The sequence below is a fragment of the Trichechus manatus genome, unplaced genomic scaffold, assembly GCF_000243295.1.
Source record: "Trichechus manatus latirostris isolate Lorelei unplaced genomic scaffold, TriManLat1.0 scaffold00017, whole genome shotgun sequence".
NCBI classification, from domain to species: Eukaryota; Metazoa; Chordata; class Mammalia; order Sirenia; family Trichechidae; genus Trichechus; species Trichechus manatus.
The window spans coordinates 16,479,930-16,492,407 of record NW_004443953.1 but is presented as its reverse complement, the minus strand read 5'-3'; the positions used below and the strand labels follow the sequence as shown (position 1 = coordinate 16,492,407).

Sequence of the window (12,478 nt, the reverse complement as noted above, 5' to 3'; positions counted from 1 at the left end):
CAGTCCCTGATGGAGCAGGAGAAAAGCGGGGTGCAGAACTCAAATTCTAATAAAAAGACCGGACTTAATGGTCTGACTGAAACTAGAGGAACTCCAGAAGACATGGGCCCTGGACTCTCTGTTAGCCCAAAACTAAAACCATTCCCGAAGCCAACTCTTCAGACAAAGATTAGACTGGACTATAAGACATAAAATGATACTTGTGAAGGGTGTGCTTCTTAGTTCAAGTAGATACATGAGACTAAATGGGCAGCTCCTGTCTAGAGGAGAGACAAGAAGGCAGAAAGGGATAGGAGCTGGTTGAATGGACATGGGAAATCCGGGGTGGAAAGGGGGAGTGTGCTGTCACATTATAGAGATAGCAACTAGGGTCACATAACAATGTGTGTATACATTTTTGTATGAGAAACTAACTTGAGCTCTAAACTTTCACCTAATGCACAATAAAATAAATAAATTTTAAAAAAACGTTGTTCCAGGCAGCATAAACTTTCTATCAGACTTTTGGCTGCCATAACCACACATGAAGGTGAGTTTGCTTTGGAATCTGTTCAATCAATTAACAAATACATATTAAGACATAGTAAAATATATCCTTTCAAATCATAAAATCAGGTGGATAATTAACCATACAGAAGAGTCACAGAATCAGAACTTTATAAATTTAGGGAAATTACGGGTCACCTAAGCTAAACACATCATGTTGCAGATGAGGAAACTGAGGCTCAGAGAGGCCAAGGGACTTATCCAAGATTACATGGCCAAATAATGGCAGAGCTGGCATTACAACCCAGGTCTCCTAGTTCTTGATCTCATATTCTTTCCACCACATCATGTTACCCTTCATATTATACCCTCCATTTGTTATTAAGAATGGCCGAACATACTGAAATTTAACTTAACCTATTCAAGAACTCTCCATTGTATAAAGGGAGAGAAAACCAGACCCTAGCATAGTAACTAACATTTTGAGGTTTCATTTTGGGTCTTTTTCTATCATCCTGAATTTCAAATTACTCTCTTCTAGCCCACATTACATTTCACGCACCATTTCTCCTCAGCTTACAAATATAACAGTTCTTGATTATCTGTCTGTAGACTTTCTGTTATGCCACTTAACTGCCCTTTTATTTCCACTATGCACCCTCCAGGTACAGCTAAAATTCTACCATAAATACCAAACTCAAACTAGAACAATGTTAGGATTATAAGCTGACCGTATCATAGATACTTGATGATCAGGGATGATGATATATTTTTATATTATCTAGCACAATGTAAGAATCATTAAGTATTAAGTAAATACTTAATTGACTTGAAAGACTCACTTCAGATTTTGGATAATCCAGTGGTTAGGAATATGGGTAAGGAGACATAATGCCTAGTTTCAAATATCAGCTCTGCCACTTATTGTCTGGGTGACTTCAAGCAAGTTGCTTAATTTTCTGACTCTCAGTTTCCTCATCTGTAAAACAAGGTTAATGATAGCATCCACACAGAGATATTGTGAAAATTAAATGAGATAATCTATTAACACAGTGCCTAGCCCGTAATAAGTGCTCAAAAAATACTAGCTATGATGAGACTATATAATTACTGTTAGTAACTACTCCTATTCCTGCCATTCATCTGTCAGTTTGTTGTACTCTGGTGGCTTTCATGTGCCTGTAATGCTGGAAGTTACGTTACTGGTATCTCAAACACCAGCAGGGTCACCCATGGTGGACAGGTTTCAGCTGAGCTTCCAGACTAAGACAGACTAGGAAGAAGGACCTGGCAGACTACTTCTCAAAAAACTTAGCCAGTGAAAACCTTATGAATAGCATCGGAACACTGTCTGATACAGTGCCAGAAGATGAGCCCCTCAGGTTGGAAGGCAGTTAAAAGACAACCAGGGAGGAGCTGACTCCTCAAAGTAGAGTCGACCTTAATGTTGTGGATGGAGTCAAGCTTTTGGGACCTTCATTTGCTGATGTGGCACGACTCATAATAAGAAGAAACAGCTGCAAACATCCATTAATAATTGGAACACAGAATGTACAAAGCAGGAATCTAGGAAAATTGTTAAGTTGTAAAAAATGAAATGGAATGCATAAAGATCGGTATCCTAGGCATTAGTGAGCTGAAATGGACTGGTATTGGCCATTTTGAATCAGACAATCATATGGGCTACTACGCCGGGAATGACAAAATTAAGAGGAATGGCATTGCGCTCATCATCAAAAAGAACATTTCAAGGTCTAATCTTGAAGTACAATGCTATCAGTGATAGGAAAATATCCACATGCCTACAAGGAAGACCAGTTAATATGACTATTATTCAAGTTTACACACCAACCACTAATGCCAAAAATGAAAAATTGAGTATTTTTACCAAATTCTGCAGTCTGAAATTGATCAAACATGCAGTCAAGATGCATTGAGAGGTTTGTCTGAGACTGGAGGGACCCCAGAAGATATGCCCCCAGACTCTCTGTTAGCCCATAACTAAAACCATTCCTGAGGCCAACTCTTCAGACAAATATTAGACTGGACTATGGGGCATAAAATGATACTTGTGAAGAATGTGCTTCTTAGCCCAAGTAGATACATGAGACTAAATGGGCAGCTCCTGTCCAGAGGTGAGATGAGAAGGCAGAGAGGGTCAGGAGCTGGTTGAATGGACAGGAGGAATCCAGGGTAGAAAGGAGGAGTGTGCTGTTACAGTATAGGGACAGCAACTAGGGTCACATAACAATGTATATGTAAATTTTTGTATGAGAGGCCAACTTGAATTGTGAACTTCCACTTAAAGCCCAACAATAAAAAAAAAAAAAATGCATTGATAATTACTGCTGATGGGAACGCAAAAGTGGGGAAAAAAAAAAAAAAGAAGAATCTGTAGTTGGAAAATATGACCTTGGTGATAGAAACAATGCCAGAAATTGTGTGATAGAATTTTGCAAGCCCAACAACTTATTCATTGCAAATACCTAAGGTAAGCGGCGACTATACACATGGACCTCACAGAATGGAATACACAGGAATCAAATCGACTACATCTGTGGAAAGAGACGATGGAGAAACTCAATATCATCAGTCAGAACAAGGCCAGGGGCAGACTGCAGAACAGATCATCAATTGTTCATATGCAAGTTCAAGTTGAAGCTGAAGAAAAAACAAGTCCATGAGAGTCAAAGTACAATCCTAGGTATATCCCACCTGAATTAAGACATCATCTCAAGAATAGATTTGATGTATTGAACACAAATGACTGGAGACCAGACAAGAACATCATACATGAAGAAAGCATAAGGTCATTAAAAAGACAGAAAAGACCAAAGTGGATGTCAGAAGAGACTTCGAAAGTTGCTCTTGATCATAGAGTAGCTAAAGCAAATGGAAGAAAATAATGAAGTAAAAGAGCTGAACAGAAGATTTCAAAGGGCGGCTCGAGAAGACAAAATAAAGTATTATAAAATATGCAAAGACCTGGAGTTAGAAAACCCAAAACGAAGAACATGCTCAGCATTTCTCAAGCTGAAAGAACTTAAGAAAAAATTCAAGCCTCAAGTTGAAATTTTGAAGGATTCTATGGGCAAAATATTGAAGGACTCTGGATGCATCAAAAGAAGATGGAAGGAATACACAGAGTCATTGTACCAAAACAAATTGGTTGACATTCAACCATTTCAGGAGGTAGCATATGATCAAGAACTGATGGTATTGAAGGAAGAAGTTCAAGGTTCACTGAAACCAAAACCAAACCCACTGCCATCAAGTCAATTCCAACTCATAGTGACTCTATAGGAGAGGGTAGAACTGCCCCATAGGGTTTCCAAAGAGCAGCTGGTGGATTCCAACTGCCAGCCTTTTGGTTGGCAGCTGAGCTCTTAACCATTGTGCCACTAGTGTTCCACTGAAGGCATTGGCAAAAAACAAGGCCCCAGGAATTGATGGAACACCAACTGAGACATTTCAACAAACAGTTGCAATGCTGGAAGCCCTCACTCATCTATGCCAAGAAATTTGGAAGACAGCTACCTGGCCAACCAACTGGAAGAGATTCATATTTGTGCCCATTCAAAAGAAAAGTGATCCAACAGAATGTAGATATTATCAAACAATATCATTAATACCACATGACAGTAAAATGTTGCTGAAGATCATTCAAAAATGGTTGCAGCAGTACACTGCCAGAAATCCCATCTGGATTCCGAAAACGGCATGGAAGGAAGGATATCATTGCTGATGTCAGATGGATCTTGGCTGAAAGCAAAGATACCAGAAAGATGTTTACCTGTGATTTATTGACTATACAAAGGCATTCGACTATGTAGATCATAATAAATTATGTATAGCATTTAGAAGAATGGGAATTCCATAATACTTAATTGTGCTCATAAAGAACCTGTACACAGACCAAGAGGCAGTCTTTTGAACAGAACAAGGGGATACTGCATGGTTTAAAGTCAGGAAAGGTGTGTGTCAGGGTTGTATCCTTTCACCATACTTATTCAGTCTGTATACTGAACAAATAATCTGAGAAACTGAAACTATATGAAGAAGAATGTGGCATCAGGATTGGAGGAAGACTCATTAACAACCTACGATATGCAGAGGACACAACCTTGCCTGCTGAAAGTGAAGAGGACTTGAAGCACTTACTGATGAAGATCAAAGACTATGGCCCTCAGTATAGATTACACCTCTACATAAAGAAAACAAAAATCCTCACAACTGGACCAAGAAGCAACATTATGATAAAATGGAGAAAATATTGAAGTTGTCAAGGATTTCATTTCACTTGATACACAAACGATGCCCATGGAAGCAACAGTTGAGAAATCAAACAACGTATTGCATTGTGCAAATCTGCTGCAAAAGACCTCTTTAAAATGTTAAAAAGTAAAGATGTCACTTTGAGGACTATGGTGTGCCTGACACAAGCCATGGTATTTTCAGTTTCCTGATATGCATGGGAAAACTAGACAATGAATAAGGAAGACCAAAGAAGAATTGATGCCTTTGAATTATGGTGTTGGTGAAGAATATTTAATATACCATGGACTGCCAAAAGAAAAAACAAATCTATCATGCAATAAGTACAGCCAGAATGCTCCTTAGAAGGGAGGATGGTGAGACTTTGTCTCACTTACTTTGGGCATAGTTTCAGGAGGGACCAGTTCCTGGAGAAGGACATCATGCTTGGTAAAGCACAAGGTCAGTGAAAAAGAGGAAGATCCTCAATGAGATGTACTGACACACTGGCTACAACAATAGGCTCATACATAGCAATGATTGTGAGGATGGTGCATGACAGGGCAGTGTTTCGTTCTGTTGTACATAGGGTCGCTATGAGTCAGAACCAATCCGATGGCACCCAACAACAATTCCTGCCATTCACCATAATCCCTTATGTACTTGTCCCAAGCGATTTGGAAAACTGAGGGTTCAACGAACTACTTTTTTTTTTTTGAGAAATGTATTTGGTACATAAATAACAAGTCATCCAAATCCCATTAACTCTAGGTAATTTTATTTAATAATCATATTTTAAAAGTTGGACAAGTAAATAAACAGCAAAGCAATTTTGATTAAATCCTGTTTTCTCAATGGTTATTTGGAATACATCATTCATATGCACACTCCAAGGATATTGAATAACAGATAAAATAAATAATCATCATAATGCAAACCACATTCTGATTCCCACTTCCCTGCAAGTACAACCCCATGTAAGAATTTTAAGAGCCAAAAAGTAACATGCTTATTAACTGTGGGTTACTCAGCTATATACATAGAGCTTAGCAGATCACGTGAATGTTTCCATATTCTCAGTTAATGATTCCTTAGAGCCCAGTTCTTATAAGCCCTTAAGAATTTGAAGATTTGCTTGAAAAAATATATCACATTTCCATGACTATGACTGAACATGAATTTCAAAAGCTCCCTAAAAACAAAGCATCCTAGAGGATAGGAAATGGTCACTGTTTTCAAGGAAAGGCAAGACGTGTCTGCACACAAGACATCAAGCTCGTGTTAGGGGATTGATCTCATCTCCTTCCAAACAAACCTGTGTGGGCCGTGTGGATGAACCTACCTTTCACCTCACACATGGGAACATGGTGGGGAATATATATATGTATAAGGTCACTTATCGTTTGAGGTAAAAGACATTTTGTTCAAAACTGACATATAAATGCAGCAAGAGAGTATATTCCCTCCTTTTTTAATATTTTATTTTCTTTTAAAGTATGCAAGGATTTAAAGGGGTTCTGGACTCAGACTAGGTAAGTTGTAAGCCTCTGGGAAAACCTGTCAAAGACTCAGATCTAAAGTATCATTTACTAAATACACAGTGTTTCTGTAGCAGGGACTAGTGAAAGTTTCACTAGAAAAAGTTGCGGCATTTCATCTTTTCCTCGTGAACAAAAACAATTACACAAATAGTTTTACTGGCTTTTTTTTTTTTTAATTCTCAGGAAGCAAAATATTGTCATGGGACAAGCTTGAGACTGTTGTTATTGTTGTTAAGTGCCATTGAGTCCATTTTCAACTCATAGAAACCCAATGTGACAGAGTAGAACTGCCCCCATAGTGTTTTCTAGGCTATAGTCTTTACAGGGGGGGCCTGGAGATGTAGTAATTAAGCATTCAGCTGCTAACCAAAAGGTCAGTAGTTCGAATCCACCAGCTGCTCCTTGGAACCCCTATGGGGCAGTTCTATTCTGTCCTGTAGTGTCACTATGAGTCAGAATAGACTAGACAGCAACGGGTTTGGTTTTGATTTAATCTTTACAGGAAAAGATCTCCAGGTCTTTTCTCCTGCAGAGCTGCTGGCTAGGAGAGAAAAATCCTGGTTCAGGTCCCAGCTGGGCCACTGTCTAGCCTGGTTACTTTGGCCAGAGATCAATAAGGTGGGGAGACTCAAACCTGCCCAACCACTGCCCAGGGCTGATGTCAGGTCAGTGGAGTTGGACATGCTATTACACTTGTAAAGCAGCAATCATTATAAGATCTTTAATTGCAAAAGATTTGTATTTAAAATTCATTTTGAACAAAATGTGTTTAAACATACAATGGAATATTACTGAGCCATTAACAGAAATGAAATTTGATGTATACTACAACATGGATGAATCTTGAAAACATGATACTGAGTATATAAGTCAGACACAAAATGACAAATAATGTATGAGTTCACTTAAATGAAATATTTAGAACTGGCAAATTAATAGAGACCAACATTCATCAGTGGCTACCAGGGGCCAGAAGGAGGGGAAAAGGAGGAAATTATTGCTTAAGGAGCACTGAGTTTCTGTTAAGGTTGATGGAGAAATTTGGAAAGATAGTGGTGATGGTTGTACAACATGATGAGCATTATTGATGTCACTGAATTATACATGTGAAAAATGTTGAAATGGCAAATGCTTTGTTATATATATTTTCACCGCAATAAAAAAGAAAAAAACCATTTTGAATGTTTTACTTCAATAGCCAAACTTAGGGGATGCGGGCAGGGATAAGTATTTTAATAGAGACTCACTATAGCAGTTCTTGAAATCTATGTCAAAGTCCTTTACTCCACAACTCTTTGTGAATGAATTCCCAAAGAGTTGAGCCCATATTAAAATCTCTAATATGAGAAGTATTACAGCAAGTTTACAATATAGTAATTAACCTGAGTTATCTTTCCAAACTCTTGCCAATGTATTTTCTGTCAATTCAGGCTATGTTCATGATGTGATTTTATTTTTTTTTAATTAGCCAAGAAGTAGATTTCCACATTCATTCAAATTAAAGGAGTAAAGACATGTTTGTATTAAAAGAAAGAGCTGGTCAAAACTTTCTATTAATGTACAGTATTGTTGTTATAACAGTTTTTTTTAAATGGCTGCTCTATATGGCAAAGATACTTCCTAGTGCCTGCAGATAAGACTGTGATTATTATTTAAGGAGCATGGTGATTCCTTTCACTGCTTGGGGATTTAAAAAAAAATCAAAATCAAAGCTATTATCCTGTGTTTATACCAAACCTATTACCATAGTAACAAACGTGATGTCAGAAAACCTACACCAAGGGCCAGATCCTGTCTCTGAGAAGGGAAGAGCAGCTTAGCCTCCAAAGATGGACACACACATGTGAGGCCAAAGCAGAGTCAACACTTAGGGTGGTCATCGAAGCACTGGGAGTTGCCCTTCTCTGCAGTGAACAGGGGCGGTGCCTGAAGAGCAGTACCCCGGGGCCAAGAAGTAAACTACACCCATACTTTTGTGTGCAGCTGTGCAACAAACAGAAGAGGGGAAATCCAAGAGAATGTGATATCACCATGTCTCCAATCATGAGTGTTCCACTGGGCCCACTGGCTGCCAAGACAGGGACGGGGTCCAGTGTTGAGCCCGCCCGAGCACAAGAAACAACTCTTGAGAACTAGTGCCTGACCAGATGGAACCGTCTGTACCTCGGAAGAGATGCAACTTTCCTCATGATGGCGAGCACTTAAAACCAAGCTGTGGTTTTACCCCTACCAGGTCATCCAGGTTCACAGAACCACAGAAACTAAGGGTTAGAAAAGAAATTGTCAGCCATCCCAAAGGATGTGGACTTTAACCTTTTGCGGAAATAAGTTGTATCCCCTGTCACTGAGGAATCTGAAATTAGTATATTAATAGACACCATTATTTGGATAGTCTAGGGAAGTTTAGTAGGAATATGCTGAATAGGAAACTTTATATTAAAAAGAAGGAGCCCTGGTGGTACAATGGCAAAGCACTCAGCTGCTAACCGACAGGTCAGCTGTTCGAACCCACCAGCAGCTCCGTGGGAGAAAAGAGCTGGTGATATGCTCCCCTAAAGATTACAGCCTAGTAAACCCTATGGGGCAGTTCTACTGTATCCTACAGGGTCGCTATGAGTGGGAATCGAATTGACGGCACACCATGACAACATATTAAAAAGAATATTAGATAGAACTATTGCCCTGAGATAATCTTTAAACCTTAAACCAAAAATATCCCCTGAAGTCTTCTTAAAGCCAAACAATAGTTTAGCGTAACTACCAAAGAATATCTGCCTTGAGCATCGAGCTCGTTTAGCAACTATCTATATGGGATCAAACTGACAACAGCAACTCCAAAGATTAGACAGGAACCTTAGGGAGCGGTAAGTTTATGATAATGGAGGAGGAACAATTCAGAAAAGAAGGGTGAGAGTGGTTGCACAACTTGAAGAATGTAATCAATGTAATTGAAACTGTACGTGTAGAAATTGTTGAATTGGTGTATGTTTTCCTGTGTATATTCTCAACAACAACAAAAAATAAAATAAATTATTTTAAAAAAGAATATTAGATAAAGAGTCAGAAGACCTTAGGGCTAGTTCTGACTTGTGCACGTAGAAATCCATGTAACCTTGAGAAAGATATTTAACCCATTTGAGCTTCTTTATTTAATATCTAACATGCTATTGCCCAGGGTTGTTGTAAAGATCAAATTAAATGAAATAATGAATGTGAATGAGTTTTATAAACTGTGAAAGACTTAATGCACATATAAGGTATTATTGTTAGTATTTTCACATAGCCAGTTTACAGTACAACAGGAATTATTTGAACACTAACATAGTTATTTTCTTTCCAAGAATCCAAATCACACATGTGATCCTCGTCTTCCCAATTCCAAGAGGCAGACACTTACATGATACATTCAACTCTACATGATTCAAGGGCTGATTAGCAAGGGATCTTTTGCTTCTGGACATCGTACCCTTTATTAGTTCCCCTCAGGAATGCCATGTTAACCCATAACAGCTAGAAAACTGACAGTGAATATACATAAGCTCGATTACCTTGAATAACAACTCTGGTAAAAGTTTTAGCAAAAGGGAGAGTTGAAACGATTAACAAAATGAAGCTTTTGGATAATTCGTGGACTTTTCTTATCCATCAGTAATTAAGAGCAATCAAACCCTTACTTCACTGTCAGGGAGGCTGGGGTAAAGGTCAGACAGATTGGGACTCATCCAGACAACATACTAGCATTTTCTCAGTGAACAACAAAGTAGTCTGTACTGGTCTTACATATGTGCAATAGGAATTTGGATATGATTCATTCATTCACTCATTTATTCAATAATTATGGGTAGAGCACCTACTATGTGCCAAAGCTCACCACACATCCTGAAAACCCACTATTTCCCTGTCCTTGTTGCTGTCCCTTCTTTATGATATGACACAGAGCACCTTGGCAAAGCCCACAGTCTGACTGTTAGGAGCTATAGTCACCTTCCTATTATCATGGGATCTTTGCTCATCTTACCCTAGAGCAGAGGTTGGCAAACTATGGCCCCTGGCCCAAACCCTGTCCACTACCTTTTCTGTAAATAAAGTTTCATTGGTCAGGCCCATTTGCTTATATATTATCTGTACGTATTATCTATGGCTGCTTTCCTGCTACAATGGCAGAGTTCATAGTTGTAATAGACCTATGGTCCACAAAGCCTAAAATACTTACTATCTGGCCCTTTACAGAAAATGTTTGCCAACAACTAAAGAGTATGACCAGATCAAAACTCATCTCTCCTGTAAATTTTTGCTTACAGACTAATAGCTTCTAAGCTACTTGAAAGCAGAGAACCTTTCTATATCTTTGTGTTGTCATACAGAACCCTAGAGTAGGATAGAGTCAAGGTTTAGAGCAGACACAGAAAATTAAATACGTCCTTCCCTACACTTTGTTTTCAACAGATGAGTGCCTTGGAGTTCCATGGAAGACAGCATAAAACCACTGGTGTTCAGTTACTCTGGCTTCTAATTCCTCAGAGTCCCTCTGTCTAAGACTTCCAAGGCTCAATTTTTGGCCTCTGTCCCTTTGCATATTTATTTCCTGATCTGATGTGGAATTAGAGTTAAATAGGAGCTGTGTGCTTGAATTCCACGTGGCTGGCTCAGTAGGAAACTCCAGGGCAGGTTTTTTGGCATGCCTAACTCATGTTAGCCTCAGCTATGCTAATGTCTAAAGCTGTTTGCTTTGCTCAAATAAATCTTAGAGGCAAATTTGCATTTGGATGCACACCTTTTTATGCACAAATGATGTGCATGATAACTCTAGGGCAGAATGAGGACTGAAAAAAGAAAAACAGGCCTGGTATTTACTAAGTGAGTCTCCTGTGGCAGGCACCATGCTAAGTGCTTTACATATATTTTCTCATCTCATCCCTTCAATGAGCCCATTAAGTGGGACTATGACACCCATTTTACAGATGGGGAAACCAAAGGAAGAGAGTTTATGTGACTTGTCCACACTCACAGAGCTGGTAAGTGACGAAGCCTGGATTTGAACCCAACTTGTCTGAATCTGAAGCCCATGTTCTTTTCACTTAGTCATGGTGCCTTTTTCATATCCTAATCAACATCACTATTCACCTAGGCCACTGGACATACATTCCAAAATAAACCATATATATGTAAAATCTGGCATCCCTCTGGTCCCCAGTTGACTTATGTACATTTTGTCTTGAGTCCTTGGAAGATAAATTTGGGCCCTTCTGCATCACAGAACAATCCACCAAAGAATACAAACATGAAAAAGGCAAACTTTATCTGATATACCAATTACTTAATAATTAGCAGGCAAACACAATTACAAGAGATTTTGACATGTAAATGATTTTAATGACATATCTATGGACCTTAATATGAAGTGATATTTCTATGCTAAAATGCAGTACACCAAGCAAGAAAATGTGGCCATAAGTATAAGGGAAAATGTTAGTAACACCTAGAATATGGTGTAAATAAATCTATAACACAAGCCCAGGAATTCATATCTACAAGTATGTTCACTGTTTAAAAAAACATAACCAAACTCCTATCTTCTCTAATAAAAATACAACTGTGAGCTATAGCATGTTATAATAAATACTGCTATCGAAATTCAGTATTTATCACTGTTCAATTCTATTCCAGAAAAATAACCAGTATAGCAATTAAACATTGTAACATAATTCCAGCATTGTACAGTAAACCTGATACAATATTTAACTCCTTTCTCTGGGTAAAACATATCTCTGGCCTAACTTGCAATACCATATAATGCTCAGCCTATTGCTATGTAGATCTAATACTCTGTCGTTTAATTTTCTGGAAATATAAAAGAACTGATTACATTTTCATGCAGATGAAATTCAGATGTCCATTTTTAAAAAGACTAGTTCCAAGGGAGCTTTCCCAGAATTAGAAAGAACTCTGCAAATAAGATGGGTAATCTAAGTTGTTTCTTGAGAGGATTTAGGAGAAGGCACAGTGGGGAACAAGTTTGACACATGCCATTTAACTGTCCTTTTCCTCAGAAAACCCAACAGAGGGGACTTGACCCTTACTACGCCAACACCCAGTTCAAATATGGTTACTTATTTTCTTGCTAGACAGTCATTGTATATCTTATTTTTTTAATTATTTCATCTGTTTTTTATATTAAAAAGGTGATTTCGTAGAAG

General features: G+C 38.4%; 1 protein-coding gene across 1 annotated transcript in view; it reads right to left on the bottom strand.

The window, feature by feature from the left end:
- Positions 1-12,478, bottom strand: part of SOBP (sine oculis binding protein homolog) — a 165,024-nt gene that overhangs the window by 136,869 nt on the left and 15,677 nt on the right.